Source organism: Bos indicus x Bos taurus, chromosome 9 (genome assembly GCF_003369695.1).
Source record: "Bos indicus x Bos taurus breed Angus x Brahman F1 hybrid chromosome 9, Bos_hybrid_MaternalHap_v2.0, whole genome shotgun sequence".
Lineage (NCBI taxonomy): Eukaryota > Metazoa > Chordata > Mammalia > Artiodactyla > Bovidae > Bos > Bos indicus x Bos taurus.
This window is the reverse complement of record NC_040084.1, coordinates 28,819,256-28,830,006: the sequence shown is the minus strand read 5'-3', so window position 1 is coordinate 28,830,006 and position 10,751 is coordinate 28,819,256. Positions and strand designations below refer to the sequence as shown.

Here is a 10,751-nt window from a genome sequence, read left to right as displayed (position 1 = left end):
GCAAGTGTTTTTGAATTTCATGGTTACAGTCACCATCTACAGTGATTTTGGAGCCCCCAAAAATAAAGTCTGTCACTGTTTCCACTGTTTCCCCATCTATTTGCCACTAAGTGATGGGACCAGATGCCATGATCTTAGTTTTCTGAATGTTGAGTTTTAAGCCAACTTTTTCACTCTCCTCTTTCACTTTCATCAAGAGGCTCTTTAGTTCTTTGCTTTCTGTCATAAAGGTGGTGTCATCTGCATATCTGAGGTTATTGATATTTCTCCCAGCAATCTTGATTCCAGCTTGTGCTTCATCCAGCCCAACATTTCTCATGATGTACTCTGCATATAAGTTAAATAAGCAAGGTAACAATACATAGTCTTGATGTACTCCTTTACCGATTTGGAACCAGTCCGTTGTTCCAAGTCCAGTTCTAACTGTTGCTTCTTGACCTGCATACAGATTTCTCAAGAGGCAGGGCAGGTGGTCTGGTATTCCCATCTCTTTAACAATTTTCCACAGTTTGTTTTGATCCACATAGTCAAAGGCTTTTAGTCAATAAAGCAGAAGTAGATGTTTCTCTGGAACTCTCTTGCTTTTTCTGTGATCCAACAGATGTTGGCAATTTGATCTCTGGTTCCTCTACCTTTTCTAAATCCAGGTTGAACATCTGGAAGATTGCTATTTTATTTGTATGAAATTCACCATATTTGATTTTCAAGTATTCCAAATATTCCATAATTCTGTTTTGACCAACTTAACATCTGACTTTCTATGGCCTTAGCTTTCTCCCCTCCAGAGTTAATTGTAACCATAGGGTGCTCCCAGGAGGTCCTTGACATTTTAAGCAGCTTGATTTCAAGTTATCCCAGACAGCGCTTGTTGATTCTCACCCCAGCTCTCTGCACCTCACTCCACTACCTGTGTTCTCTGTTACCCCATGTAATACTTTTGCAAATTCTTATATAAAGCTGATCTTTTTCTTAACTTTTTATTTTATATTGGAGTATAGTTGATTAAAAAGCTGACCTCTTCTTGTTCTCTTTATGCTGAATGATCAAGGACTTTGGGTACGTTATTTCCTCATAGTCTTTACTCTCTCGAAGATTAGCTTTAACTTCAGAAATGATTAGAAGTGTGAACACCCTTCAGCACTTTCCTGCCAAGTTGTACCCAACCAAGTAACTCACTGGTAAGGTCTTAATTTCTTCATAAAGTATCCTCGAATTTCCTAGTATCAAGGTCTTCGTATATGGAACCCATCCTGCATTACCTGCAAAAATCCAAGGTTTAGCTATTGGTAGCATTGAGCTGTGTTGTTTGTTCTATTGTTTCCTTCAAACTTTCCCAAACTTGTTTCTGGTATAGCTTGACCTCGCTTCCACCAGCTCTGCCATATTGCTCATAGATCTTTCTTTCTCCAGAAACAGCCCTATCTACTTTAAAGATCTGGTGTCAGAGGAAGCTAAGTATATGAGTCAACCAGAAGCCATCTTCCATTGACATCTCTCAAAGAGAATTTCTTGCCTCAATTGGCCTGTCTTACTTATACCGTGTAGTAGAGTTCAGTCTTTCTTGGGATCATCTAAGGGGCTGATCTAGAGGGTAATCCTTTAAGGGGCTATTGGGCTGAGATCAGAGCTCTCTCCACCTAGTTTCTCTGCCAGTACCCTTACTATAAATGCTGTATGCATTTACCTTTCCCAGCAGTACTCATCCAGCTGTATATTACAGGGTACTTACTCCTTTCTCTATGGTATGCTTTCATCAGGCATATGATCAGATAGCAGTTTCAAATGGTAGCCTTTGGTAAGAGAGAAACATTAACAGAATCAGTTAACACAGTATTAATAAAACATGAAAATTATACTCTAAGTACCTCTTACAAATGGAATCTAAAAGATTGGATCTTCATACAGAAAAACCTTAGATTGAATGACAGTTGAGGAAAATGTTTTAAAGACATGCTTAAACCTGAAGTAAGGCTGCTAGAGCTTAAACGCTAGCTTCACTTCCAAATTAGCTGCCAATCTTACCTATTTCGAGTCCAGTGACTCTACTAGGATATGTCTTTGTATTGAACACTCTGAGTCAAGTTTCCCTGAAGTATAGGGAACACTTTCTTGAATAAATTTAAAGCTTTTTTAAAGAGGAAAATTGTCTTGAATTGTATCTTTAATTATTTTAATTATTTTTTTATTGAAACATCAATTATTTACATACTGGCTCTCTTTTGCCTATCTTTCATACATATTATCTTCTTTTGTATCCTTTTGAACTCTTTTCAGTTGACCCTTGAACAATGCAAGGGTTAATTTGTGCAAAACTTATAGTTGGTCTTCCATATGTGCTGTTCCTCCACATTCATAGAATTTCTGTTGATGGAATATGTAGTACTCTATATTTACCGTTGAAAAGTATCTGCATATAATTCAACCTGCACAGTTCAAACCTGTGTTGTCCAAGGGTCAACTGTATTTCTATTTTATTTTGTTCGGTTTCTTTCACTTAGCGTCTGAACTCTGCTAATTCACAATTCTTCTTTTCCCACTGTTTCCTTATCTCTTCACTAGGTTCTTAAGTTTATTTTCACTTATTCTAATGCTTCATAGGAGTTGATTTGCTTGTTTAAGGTCATGACTAACTATTTTTATTTGCTCCACCATATTGTTTTTTCTGGTCCCTGATCATCATCTGACACTTGCTTTTCTTATTTCTTTCCTCATTATTCTTTATAATATCTTCTATAGATCCTATTCTCATACTATTTAAATTTCTCATCTTTAAATGATGAGTTTTCTCTTAGACTTGGTAATTAAAGGACATTCATGTGGAGAAATATCCAGGACCATGTTCTATCTATCTGAAAGTTTTGTTTTGACCTAGTAATTTTTTTTTGGCAGGTAAGGGGAGATGTCATTTTTATTTCATTTTTCCTTAGCCAGGGAAATTGTTCCCCTTTCTTACCACTCCACCTAAGTTTCTATTTTTTAATATTTTCTCTTTCTTCTGCTACGATAGATTTCTTCCTTCCTAAATGAATACTTCAGTTAATTCTACCTCTGCTTTTTGAACCCAAATTAGGTCCAAAAAAAGCATTGTAACCTACTAATTGTAGTTGCCTACTAATAGTTTTAACAATTGTAAATAAAGAATTTAGGTGAAAACATAAATTCTCCAAGTGCGCTCTCTCTCATTGAGAAGTAGATTTTGCTGGTTCTTTTGGGAACCTACAACCAAGCAAACCCTCTTGCTTTCCTCATAAATGTACTCTTGTGTTGTTCAGTCGCTAAATTATGTCTGATCTATGTGACCCCATGGACTGCAGCATGCCAGGTTCCCCTGTTTTCCACTGTCTCCCAGAGTTTGCTCAAACTAAATCCATTGTGTCGATGACGCCATCCAACCATCCCATCCTCTGTCACTCCCTTCTCCTGCCCTCAATCTTTCCCAGCATTAGGGTCTTTTCCAATGAATCGGCTCTTTGCATCTGGTGGCCAAAGTACTGGAGTTTCACCTTCAGCATCAATCCTTCCAATGAATATTCAAGGTTGATTTTCTTTATGATTGTTTGATCTCCTTGCAGTCCAAGGGACTCTCAAGAGTTTTCTCCAGCACCACAATTCAGTAGCATCAATTCTTCAGTGCTCAGCCTTCTTTATGGCTCAACTCTCACATCCATACATGACTACTGGAAAAATCGTATCTTTGACCATATGGATCTTTGTCAGCAAAGTGATGTCTCTGCTTTTTTAATGTGCTTTCTAGGCTTGTCATAGCTTTTCTTCCAAGGAACAAGCTTTTAATTTTGTTACTACAGTCACTGTCCACAGTGATTCCAGAGACCAAGAAAATGAAATCTGTCACTGTTTCCAGTTTTTCCCCATCTATTTGTCATGAAGTGAGGGATCTGGATGCCATGATCTTAGTTTTTTGAATGTTGACTTTTAAGCCTGCTTTTTTACTCTCTTCTTTCATCCTCATCAAGAGGTTCTGTAGTTCCTCTTCACTTTCTACCACTAGGGTGGTATCATCTACATATCTGAGATTATTGTTATTTCTCCCTGCAGTCTTGATTCCAGCTTGTAACTCATCCACCCTGGCGTTTTGCATGATGTACTCTGTGTATAAGTTAAATAAACAGGGTGACAATATACAGCCTTGATGAACTGCTTTCTCAATTTTGAACCAGCCCATTGTTCCATTTCCAGGTCTAACTGTTGCTTCTTGTCCTGCATACAGGTTTCTCAGGAGACAGATAAGGTGGTCTGATATTCCCATCTCTTTAAGAATTGTCCACAGTTTGTTGTGATTCACACAGTTAAAGGCATTGCCATAGAAAAAGCAAGGGAAATGCACTCATTTCATTTCTAATAATTTATGTCAGCCTTTCCTCCAGTTTCATCTAGGATTTAACTCTTCTTTGATTGGCTAAAAATGAGATTATATAATTTTTTCTTTCTACTCATTCTGTTTGGATGACTTACAGGAATAAAATGGGGGAAATGTCAACTTCTATTTCTGTCTTGCAACTGGAAGCCCAACACTGTAACTTGCACTTCATTTTATGTTTCAATCACTTCATGCTGTTTGGAGTTGAACCAGGATGCCATGGACTTCCTTATCTTCTTGTCTTTGCTCATGTATATGTTCCCAGCACCATTCCCATAAATGCCTGTATCTAGCTGGTACCAATTCATCCTCTAAAACTCACTTTAGGTGCATCTCCTGTGTGAAATTTCCCTGACAGCCTTCCTATCTTTGCTTGACTGATTCCTAATATTCAATATGATGAGTGCCTTTACCCCATTGCATTGTTTGTCTGTGGTATTTTATTAACCTCCCAGACCATTCTAAACTTCTTGAAGACAGTGACTATGTCTCAGAATTTTTGTATCATCAGGCTAGAAACCCTTTGATAGGCAATCAAATAAAGGTAATTGAATAAATAAGTAAATGCATTATTTACAAGACCTTTTAGAACTAACACCCAAAAAAGATGTCCTTTTCATTATAGGGGACTGGAATTTAAAAGTAGGAAGTCAAGAAACACCTGGAAAAATAGGCAAATTTGGCCTTGGAGTACAGAATGAAGCAGGGCAAAGGCTAATAGAGTTTTGCCAAGAGAATGCACTGGTCATAGCAAACACCCTCTTCCAACAACACAAGAGAAGTCTCTGCACATGGACATCACCAGATGGCCAACACCGAAATCAGACTGATTATATTCTTTGCAGCCAAAGATGGAGAAGCTCTATACAGTCAGCACAAAGAAGACCGGGAGCTGACTGTGGCTCAGATCATCAACTCCTTATTGCCAAATTCAGACATAAATAGAAGAAAGTGGTGAACACCACTAGACCATTCATGTATGACCTAAATCAAATCCCTTACAACTATACAATGTAAGTGAGAAATAGATTTAAGGAATAGATCTGATAAATAGAGTGCCTGATGAACTATGGACAGAGGTTTGTGACATTGTACAGGAGACAGGGATCAAGATCACACCCAAGAAAAAGAAATGCAAAAAAGCAAAATGGCTGTCTGAGGAGGCCTTACAAATAGCTGTGAACAGAACAGAAGCGAAAAGCAAAGGAGAAAAGGAAAGATAAAAACATCTGAATGCAGAGTTCCAAAGGATAGCAAGGAGAGATAAGAAAGTCTTCCTCAGTGATCAGTGCAAAGAAAAAGAGGAAAACAATAGAATGGGAAAGACTAGAGATCTCTTCAAGAAAATTAAAGATACCAAGGGAACATTTCATGCAAAGATGGGCTCAATAAAGGACAGAAATGGTATGGACCTAACAGAAGCAGAAGATATCAAGAAGAGGTGGCAAGAATACACAGAACTGTACAGAAAAGATCTTCACAACCTAGATAATCACGATGGTGTGATCACTGACCTAGAGCCAGACATCCTGGAATGTGAAGTCAAGTGGGACTTAGGAAGCATCACTACGAACAAAGCTAGTGGAGGTGATAGAATTCCAGTTGAGGTATATCAAATCCTAAAAGATGATGCTGTGAAAGTGCTGCACTCAATATGCCACCAAATTAGGAAAACTCGGCAGTGGCCACAGGACTGGAAAAGGTCAGTTTGCATTCCAATCCCAAAGAAAGGCAATGCCAAAGAATGCTTAAACCACCACACAATTGCATTCATCTCACACGCTAGTAAAGTAATGCTCAAAATTCTCCAAGCCAGGCTTCAGCAATATGTGAACCATGAACTTCCTTATGTTCAAGCTGGATTTTGAAAAGGCAGAGGAACCAGAGATCAAATTGCCAACATCCGCTGGATCATGGAAAAAGCAAGAGAGTTCCAGAAAAACATCTATTTCTGCTTTATTGACCATGCCAAAGCCTTTGACTGTGTGGATCACAATAAACTGTGGAAAATTCTGAAAAAGATGGGAATACCAGGCCACCTGACCTGCCTCTTGAGAAATCTGTATGCAGGTCAGGAATCAATAGTTAGAACTAGACATTGAACAACAGGCTGGTTCCAGATCAGGAAAGGAGTACGTCAAGGCTGTATACTGTCACCCTGCTTATTTAACTTCAATGCAGAGTACATCATGAGAAATGCTGGGCTGGATGAAGCACAAGCTGGAATCAAGATTGCTGGGAGAAATATCAGTAACTTCAGATATGCAGATGATACCACCCTTATGGCAGAAAGTGAAGAAGAACTAAAGAGCCTCTTGATAAAAGTGAAAGAGGAGAGTGAAAAAGTTGCCTTAAAGATCAACATTCAGAAGACGAAGATCATGGCATCTGGTCCCATCACTTGACGACAAATAGATGGGGAAACAGTGGCAGACTATTTTTTGGGCTCCAAGATCACTGCAGATGGTGACTGCGGCCATGAAATTAAAAGACTCTTACTCCTTGGAAAGAAAGTTATTATCAACCTAGACAGCATACTAAAAAGCAGAGACATGACTTTGCCAACAAAGGTCCATCTGTCAAGGCTATGGTTTGTCCAGTAGTCATGTATGGATATGAGGGTTGGACTATAAAGAAAGCTGAGCACTGAAGAATTGATGCTTTTGAACTGTTTTGTTGGAGAAGACTCCTGAGAGTCCCTTGGACTGCAAGGAGATCCAACCAGTCCATCCTAAAGGAAATCAGTCCTGGGTGTTCATTGTAAGGACTGATGTTGAAGTTGAAACTCCAATACTTTGGCCAGCTGATGTGAAGAGCTGACTCATTTGAAAAGATCCTGATGCTAGGAAAGATTGAGGGCAGGAGGAGAAGGGGACAACAGAGGATGAGGTGGTTGGATGGCAACACCGACTCAACGGACATGAGTTTGGGTAGACTCCAGGAGTTAGTAATGGACAGAGAGGTCTGGCATCCTGCGGTCCATGGGGTTGCAGAGTTGGACACAACTGACCGACTGAACTGAACTGAGTGCTATTTCTGTGTTTTACATCCTCATCAGTGACAATTATTGCAATGAATCTTAGTTGACAAGTCTCATTCTGTAATATAAGAAAGACATTCTATTATTCTTTCTTTAATAAATACCTGGAAAAGTCAGCTTTTTAGTAAAACCATAAAGGCAAATATACTTTCATATAATACAGAATCATGTATCTTAATGGTAGTGTTTCACTTTTAACCCCTTGGGAAATGTATCTCTCACATTCAGCAATATAAATTTGATGTATATTTTCCTCAGTTGTGCATGAACAACAGTCTATTGAGTTTGGTTGTTCAACTGTTCCATAAACCTTTTGAAAACAAAAGCTGGCACATAAAAAAGAGTATCATATGATATTTCTTTAAAATAATTTTTTTGCTTTGTTTTGAGAAAAAGGTAGTACTACATAGACTGAAGACTGCACTTCATTTACTGTAAAAAGTAAATATAAAAGAACACATTTTATTGTTCAAGGAAATAAAAGATATAATAAAACTAATTACATATATACTTACTGATAGAAATAATCAAAATTATGTTGCATAATAATTACTTATAAAATAAGAAGTTCTAATATGTTTAAAGTTGCCATTTTTTAATCTTCATCCATGTGTGAAAATAGAAGATAAACGTGTTTTATGTAATGTCTGAATAAGTATTGTTGTTGTTGCTGTTCAGTCACTAAGACGTGTCTGACGATTTGTGTCCCCATGGATGCAGCATGCCAGGCTCCTCTGTCCTCCATATCTCCCAGAGTTTGTTCAAATCCATGTCCATTGAGTCGGTGATGCTATCTAGCCATCTCATTCTCTGCTCCCATCTTCTTTTGCCTTCAATCTTTCCCAGCACCAGAGTGTTTTCCAATGAATTGGCTCCTTGCATCGGGTGGCCAAAGTATTGGAGCTTCAGCTTCAGCAACAGTCCTTCCATTGAATATTCAGGGTTGATTTCCTTTAGAATTGACTGATTTGATCTCCTTGCAGCCCAAGGAACTCTCAAGAGTTTTCTCCAGCCCCATAATTTGAAAGCATCATTTCCTCAGTGCTCAACCTTTTTTATGGACCAACTCTCACAGAAGTCTACCAATATATATGTATGGAATATTTTTCTATATTTTACTCATAGAGGAAGATTGAGTTTTTAATAAAGAAATAGTTAAGGCTTCTGTGACATAAAACTGATACCTTTATTATACTTCTCCAATAACTTCTATGTTATTTATAAACAATACATGCTCTACTGACCTCAAGTAGCCTTGTTTAAGTAAACCAGTCTACCTTAAGCTGTTCAACTATCATTTCAGTACGGTGGTAGTTGGAGGTCTCAGTCCATTTCTGAGAGAGACAGAGACAGTGGCAGATATTTCATCAAATTCCTACAGTGAAATAAATGGAAAATATTAGAAATGGAATATAGCCATCAAGAATACACAGAAGCCACTATGTTTATCATGAAATTCAAGCAATCACTCAAATCTGTAGTATTGTACACTTCCAGAATTTTCATCAAGGTAAAAGTAAAATCCAAGGAAACTATGAGCATGTGGCAAAACACTTCAATAATAAAATTGCTAATAGGTTGGTATCCTGCTTCATGTATATACATTACTTTGCTTGATCATGAGGAAATCTAATTATGATTAAGAGGCTGTAGAGAAAAGGGAATCCTCTTGCACTGCTGGTGGGAATGTAAACTGATACAGCCACTATGAAGGAAAGTATAGAGATTCCTTAAACCAGGAATAAAACTACCACATGACCTAACAATTCCACTGGTGGGCATATATCCCGAGAAAACCATAATTGAAAAAGGTACATGTGCCCCACTGTTCACTGCAGCACTACTTACAACAGCTACGACATGGGAACAACCTACATATCCATCAGCAGATGAATGGATAAAGAAGCTGTGGTACATATACAATGGAATACTACTCAGCCATAAAAAGGAATGCATTTGAGTCCGTTCTAATGAGGTGGATGAACCTAGAACCTACTATACGGAGTGTAGTAAGTTAGAAAGAGAAAAACAAATATCATATACTAACACACACATATGGAATTTAGAAAGATGGTATTGATGAGTCTATTTGCAGGGCAGCAATGGAGATGCAGACTCAGAGGACAGACTTGCAGACACAGATGGGGAAGAAGAGGGCAGGACACATGGAGAGAGCAGCATAGAGACATACACATTACCATATGCAGAATAGGTCGCTGGTGGGAATTTGCTGTGTGACTCAGGGAGTTTAAACCGGGCCTTTAAAAACCTAGAGGGGTGGGATACGCTTCCCTGGTGACTCAGCTGGTAAAGAATCTCCCTGCAGTGCGGGAGACCTGGGTTCAATCCCTAGGTTGGGAAGATTCCCTGGAGAACGAAACAGCTACCCACTCCAGTATTCTGGCCTGGAGAATTCCATGGACTGTAGAGTCCATGGGGTTGCAAAGAGTCGGACATGACTGAGCAATTTTCACATACACAGAGGGGCAGGATGGGGTGGGAGATTGGAGGGAGGTTCAAAAGGGAGGGGAAATATGTATACCTTTGGCCGATTCATGTTGACGTATGACAGAAACCAACACAATATTGTAAAGCAATTATCCTTCAATTAAAAAGAAATAAAATGTCAAAAAAAGAATTCAGCCTCTTGAGCAAACTGCTTAAATAATTTTTCCTTGGTTCCCTTATTTGTGAGAGACAGAAAATTATAGTATTAATATTTACTTTATAGGGCTCTTATGGAGATTAAATGATATAATACATCTAACATGTGTAGTGGCACACCATAAATGCTCAAGAAAGTTCTGTATTATTTTGCTGTGACAAATTACCACAAACTTATTGGTGTAAAGGCAATAACACAAATTTGTTATCTTATATTTTTAAGGTCAGAAGTCCAAAATAGTTCTCACTGAGCTAAAATCAAGATGGTGGTAGGGCTGTATTCTTTCTGGAATGAATCTATTCCCTTGCCTTTTCTAACCTCTGGAGGTTGTCCATATCCCTTGACGTACAACCTCTCAGCACTTCTAATGCTGCTGTGTTGTCATAATTATGTCTCTGACTCTTCTGCCACTTCCTTTATTTTATAAAAATTCTTGTGACTACATTGCGCCCAGCTGCATAATCTAGGCTAATTTCCTATTTCCAGATTATAAACTTAATCATACCTAGAAAATTCCCTTTGCCTTGTTAGGTACCATACTCATAGTTTCTGGAAATTAGAATGTGACCTTCTTTGGAGGGTCCATTATTCAGCCTATTTAAGTAATGAGTAGTCGTCACCATGTCCCAAACATGATGTGCGTGCATACTAAGTCGCTTCAGCTGCGT

General features: G+C 38.3%; 1 long non-coding RNA gene across 1 annotated transcript; it reads right to left on the bottom strand.

Annotated features, from left to right (window-relative positions):
* Positions 1 to 609: 609 nt before the first annotated feature.
* Positions 610 to 9,133, bottom strand: LOC113898173. Its single transcript, XR_003512553.1, has 3 exons — positions 8,663 to 9,133; positions 1,730 to 1,790; positions 610 to 1,259 (listed from the first exon to the last, which is right to left on the bottom strand). It is a non-coding gene; the product is annotated as an uncharacterized LOC113898173 (long non-coding RNA).
* Positions 9,134 to 10,751: the final 1,618 nt, after the last annotated feature.